The sequence below is a fragment of the Lathyrus oleraceus genome, chromosome 3 (assembly GCF_024323335.1).
Source record: "Lathyrus oleraceus cultivar Zhongwan6 chromosome 3, CAAS_Psat_ZW6_1.0, whole genome shotgun sequence".
NCBI classification, from domain to species: domain Eukaryota; kingdom Viridiplantae; phylum Streptophyta; class Magnoliopsida; order Fabales; family Fabaceae; genus Lathyrus; species Lathyrus oleraceus.
Genome location: NC_066581.1, coordinates 44,790,660 through 44,797,488, shown reverse-complemented (window position 1 = coordinate 44,797,488; position 6,829 = coordinate 44,790,660).

The window sequence follows — 6,829 nt, the reverse complement described above, 5'->3', positions numbered from 1 at the left end:
AACACCCTATGTGCATGAGAACCTTGCTACAGTGCACGAGTCTCTTGCTAAACACACTCCAAATGTTATTTTAGATCAAATTCAGATGATTGGAAACATGAAAAATGCATATTTTTAAAATGGACTTTTTTCCCTCCCTTTTTTAAATTCAAATCACATAGAAAATGCAATATTTTTGTGATGATTTTTGATGAAATGTAATGAATGATTTGGATAGAGCATGTCAAAAGGAGATTGTAGCAAAAAACCCCACTTCATTTGGCTAAATGGTGTGAAAGTTATCCCACTTTGAAGTTCAAATTTTCTTGACAATGATTTGATCATAACTTGCCAACCACAAATGAGAAATGGATGTTCTTGGACTTTTTGGAAATGTGAGAGCAAGATCTTCAACTTTCATGTTGGACAAAATTCCATTTGAAGCTTTTATGATGATGTAAATTTGAGGAGAAGACCTTTCCATTTTTGGCAATTTGAAATTACAGGTCACTTACTATTTTTGGAAACTTTTCCTCTGACCTCAAATTCTCCAATGTTGATCTTTGACATGTCAAATGAGACTTGTATGGACATGAATGAGGCCTCTCAAACCATCTCCCACCTTCAAATCCAAGAATTCAGGCACAGTTGACCACAGTTGACTTTCTAGGGTTTCAGATGAAATTCAGCTTGACTGTTGAGCTTTGATCATCCAATCCTTGGCCAAATCACTTCGAAATGATCCCTAGGTCATATGAACTTGTTGAATCAACCCTAGGGCCTTGCTTCAATAGGAATTGCACTTGCTTGCTTGCTTGACTGATCCTTCTAGCCAGTTAACTGATGACTTGCACTTGGGCAATGGACAATGCAATGCTATGCAGTGGACTATGTAATGTCAATGACCTAATTATGAAAATGTATGTACAAAATGGGAGGTGCAAATTTGAGGTGCTACAGTAGTATCTGGAACTTTCAAGCCTTGATACAAATCCATCACTGGTGCAGTTCAATGGAGGATTTCAGACACATGCTTGAGACCAGTCCATTGAGTTCATTAATTTTCAGAAACTAAGGCTTGACCCCTTGTAAACATTCACATATTGATGAGTTAGTAATGATGCAGTATCCATTGTTTCCACATAGACCATAACGGTCATAATAGTCACTAGACATTCTTGAATGAAGCATTCATGAATTTTCGGATTTTGACCATGTATAGCGAGGGCATTTATTATTGGTTTGGCTAAATACTACTTTTGATAGTATATAGCTATCATTGTTGTTCCATGAGTAATAAACCTCTTCTTTATTGTGCATAAAATTATAACTGAAACAAGATTAGGCTTCATCTCTAGCATACCACTAAAAGGTAAGTTGTTCCATGGTCCAAGTCTATGGTGCTTTGTTTCTCCCTTCATCATATAGATATCACGATAATGATTCAATACCATACCCCAAGTAAAGTCTTATGGTGTTGGATTATCATCACTCTTCCATGCTATGAGAGTTTGATCTTCACCCCTTTCAACATGTACTCTAATAATTACTATATAGAGTGAAGATGATTGTGTTGATGTGGTGCTTAGGTGGGTTAGGTTCGGATGTAATGCAGTCTATGTTAGGTGCAAGTATGAGTGATTAAAGTCCCACATTGTCTAGGAATTGGTGGAATGTTGGATTTATAAGAGAGAATACCCATTTATCTAACACCTTCAAGTTTTTGATTGAAATGTGGTGTCTCATTCGCTTGTAGTCCTGAAGCATTAGTCTCATTGGTGCTCCCGACTCTCTGGACAACAGTGGTGTGGTTCGACTTTGTGGGAGAGTAGAAGCTGAATTCGGTGTTGAACCATGTCTTAACATCTTAAGGTTTTAGGTTGATATGTGGTGTCTCCCTATCTTGTGTTAAAGAAACCATCTCTATAACAAGAACCATAGAAATGACACCTTAAGGTTTTGAGTTGAGACGTGGTATCTCCCTCTCTTGTGGTAAAGAAACCATCTCCATAACAACAATCATAGAAATGACAAAAGATTTGTATCCCATAATATATCACATTTTTTATAGTGAAATACGATGTCGATGGTAAGTAACGTAACATTCCATGTCAACATATTTGTCATGTTATCGTTGTCATATCTATGCTCAATCACCAAAAAAACTTTCATGTGTCATGTCACCATATGTTAATAGACGTTGATAGAAGAGACCAAAAGTGTGGACAAAGAATATTAAGAGGATCATTCTTTAAACAAAAATATTTCAGAACTAAAAGTTAAGTTGTCAATATTTAGGAGGATCAAAACCATATTTAACCCTTAAAAAAACTAATGATCATTCTTGGCCTGATTGTAATAAAATTTTACTTTTTGTTTCTAAAATTATTTTTTGAAAACTTATTCAAAATAATACTATTATAAATTAGGCTTAATACTAGTTTTAATTTTCCTATTTTACCTGACTTACGAGATTGATCCCCTATTTTAAATATAAATAGTTTTGATCTTCTCTCACAATGTTGCACTTAAAATGAATGATGTTTCTATTTTTTTAAATGACAATTTTCTTGTGAAACATAACAAATAATCGTATATAGACTTATAGTGAAACTTTATAAATAAAAATATAAGTTAAAAAACGAATATCTCATCGATTTTCTAAGAAAACGTGAGAGGGCGACCAAAACTATTTGAATTTAAAATATAAGACATCATTGCTTCACCATACTAATGTCGGATCAAGAAGCAAATGACCATTGATTGCTCAAAGGAAAATAACCATTAAGTGTTTGAATGAATGAAACAGAAACAATATATCATATATACCGTATTATTCATTAGGATTACTTATATCATATATATAACTTGATCGATCTCGATTGCGTAACCTATGGGCGATCGATGTATCGCTGCTTCACCATACTAACGTCGGATTCCGAAGCATAGTCAACATCAATCATCCAAATCGTACACACATGATGCCAAATTTAATTACTTCTTTATTCTTTGATTCATTCTGTCTTTTAATCGTATTAATACAGAAAATACAGAAAATAAACAGCTATCAGATGCATGGTTTCGTAAGTGGCTCTGATACCACTGAAGGAGAAGGGCAATCCAAAACGTAGTGAAATTTAAAATTTTCTCCTTTAGTGATCCTTACGAATGGGCATGATCAGTGATAGAATCGTTACCTCTTGTGGCGATTTAAACCTTTGATGCAGATCTACGAAGCGATCATGAACGTTGAATGGTGACAACGCCTCTACTCAGTCCACATGAACGGATTCCTTCAATCTCAGTGCTAGCTGCTACGAATGAAGGCTTTGAGTGTGTGTGTGTGAGAGAGAGAGAGAGAGAGAAACGAAATTGAAACTGCACAAATGCTTCTACACAAGGGTTCTATTTATAGAACCACTTGTATGAGCTGCAAGCTAAAAAGCCCACTTAAGTGTATGTGCCCCATATCTTATAATATGCCAAAATCACTTAAACGCGTGGTACCTTACCATATTTCGTATTTTAATTAAGTACACCGTACCTTACGATGTTCCTTAGTTACTCTATCTCTCATCAATCCGTCCTTTTGTGTGTGACCCTATAGGTTTTCGCGGCATTGTCAATTATATTAAATCACGTATTTAACATAATAAACAATGAGCGGTATCTAGCAACACATCACTGCTACCTAAGACACGAAAATGTCATGTGATCTGACAAATCCTTTTTTGATAATACTTATGTGTATAATTACCCTTTTGCCCTTATGTTTATATTGAACACAAGGCATAGACCGTGTCATCCTTGTCCAGTTCAATATTGGACCCATAGACATTTATCCTGTCACGTAGGATGGGAAAATTCCATCTAGGTCACTCATGTCCCTCAGCATGCTTCGTGGAGTACGCATCAACTGTCTTTATGGTCATCCAGTTACGGACAACGTTTGATCAACAATAAGGCACTCGACTCTACATCTAGGGTCCATAGTGTTTTCAGGTCGAAAGGTGGTATACACCATTATCACCATGAGAATAACTTATGACACTTTGTATAACATTCTATATAGTATTCTCATAGTGGGTCAATCCAGTATAAATATTACTCTTAATATTCATACATATGCTTAAGACTTGATAACTCCTTATCCATGATCCATTAGATGTGATCATCAGTCTATATACATAATAGTCTTAATGCTTTAATGTTATCCCACTTCACAATAAAGCTCGACCACAGATACCTTAAGAATAATGTCCTTATGTTTAATGTGATCTCATGATTAAGTCACACTTGATACATTAAACAGACTAGTTATTCTATGGACTTTATTAAACAAACATAATAAAGAAAAAACCTTTTATTATTAATAAATAATTTGATATAAGTACCAAAAATATTGTCCTCTAGGGATTACACTAACACTTCCTTTGTCAGTTTTGATAAATCTTTCGACTCTTCTATGACTACTACCATGTGGTCAAACTTTGGAGCCAACAACCTCAAGATCTTTCCAACAACAAATCTTAATATCAACACTTCTCCATATAACTTCATTTGATTCACCAGTTTCGTAACCTTGGAGAAGAAATCATTAATGCTTTCATTGTCTTCCATCTGAAGCAATTCATACGTCCTTTTGTGAGTTTGTAACCTCACCTCTTTCATCTTCTTCGTGCCTCCAAACGATTTCTATAGAATTTCCCATGCTTCTTTCGCTGACTCTACATCACTAACCTTTTCAAAGTTATCTTCATAAACACATTGATGGATTATAAAGAGAGATTTATAATCTTTCTTCTTCAATTCTTTATGTGCAGCCTTTTCTTGATATGTCGCGTCTTCTGCAAGCGTTGTTACTCATTCCTTCACAAGATCCCAAAGATCTTGATAACATAACACAATCTTTATCTGCTTGCACCAATTCTCATAATTGTTGTTCTTGAGAATCAGAAGATTTGCTGGAAAATGCTTGTTTGGATGATTCGTTGCCATGATGATTTTCTTCCCACGAATCGTTTCAACTAGAGCTCTTGATACCAAATGTTGGAAATCCACCAAAATCTATGGAGAATTTCAATCAATCTTGATGAACAAGATTTTTATCACCCATATAATAACAATAAAAAAAGAAGAACAATGAAGAAAGATGGAAAATAAATAACGATGAAGGAGAGGAAGAATTAAACTTCTACAGAGTTTCCCTCTGTCCACAAACTGTGGAAAACTTCTTATTCACTTTGCAACTGCAAAATACTATGAATTACAATATTATGAATACTCTATTCACTTCATTACAAGAATAAGGGTTACTCCATCTATTTATAGATTTAGGTTAACTTGGACCCCAAACCAAAGCCTAAAACTATAAAAGCCCAAAATAGCTAACACTACTAAAATAGGCCTAAGTCGAAATCCTGTGTGAAGCAACATGCTTCGACACTTCCACACACTAACACAACTCAACACACTAGGTGGTTTGACACTTCCTTACTTCTGTCGAGCAACTTGCTTTGACATAAGGAATTACAATTTAACAGACTTTACCATTATGACACGCTGTCACGTAGTGAAATAGAAATCACGTCGTTATGCCTTTAGGTAGTGACATGAAGTCTTTACCTTTCTGACACGTTGTTACGTAGTGAAATGGAAATCACAACGCAAACACCAGCAGTTACTTTATTTGCGACGTGATTTTCACAACATTGATGTGTTTATTTGTTACTCTTCCTGTATCACCCGCCACACATTATTAGAATCAAAACCCCCAAAACCCACTTTTCTTCATCCGATTCGATTCGTCTTCTTCCACTCCCCGCCACAAAATACAACCCATTTCAATTCTTTCTCCCTATTTTCACCATTTTTTAAAGCTATCTGTTATTGATTATTTACTCGTAAGTTTTTTTATGACTTTTTTTACTATTAAGGTTTCTTAGTTAGAGCTTTTTTTAATTAACTTTTGGTGTATGGAATATGACTTTTTTTATGACTCAAATATTGTAATATTGTCACAATAGTAGAAATTATATAAAATGATCACAATTGTAAAATTTATAAAAATTAAATTTTTCCAAGCTTACAAATAAATAAATAAAATTAATAAAATAAAGCTACTAATTCACGTTCTTTAATATTTTTTAATCAAATTAAAATATAAGTAATAAATCAATAATGGGTTTTTATTTAAAATGGTCACATTAGTATAATATTCAAAAATAAAAAAGATTTCCTAACTTGCAAATAAATAAATTAACTAAATTAAAATATAAGTAATAATTTCACATTGTTTAATGTTTTTAATCAAATGAAAAAACATAAGTGATAAATCAATAAAGTGTTTTTATTTAAAATGGTCACCATAGTAGAAAATTCAAAAATAAATTTTTTATTTTATTTATAATGTATCTATTTTATACTTCAAAATTGATATAATTCTATTCATTATTAATTTTGAATAATTCTATGAATATAGTCTTTAATTTATATTTTAGAATTTGTATAATTCTAGTCGGTACATAGTTATATATAATATTATATATAATATATATATATATATATATATATATATATAATAGATATTATATATATATATATATATATACATATATATATATATATACTATATATATATAGATATATATATATATATATGTATATGTATATATATATTATGTATATGTATATATATAGATATAAATATGTATATATATATATATAAATATATATATTGTAATATATATATATATATATATATATCTATATATATATATTATAATATATATTCTATATATTATATATAATATATAATATATATATATATAATTATATTATATATATATGA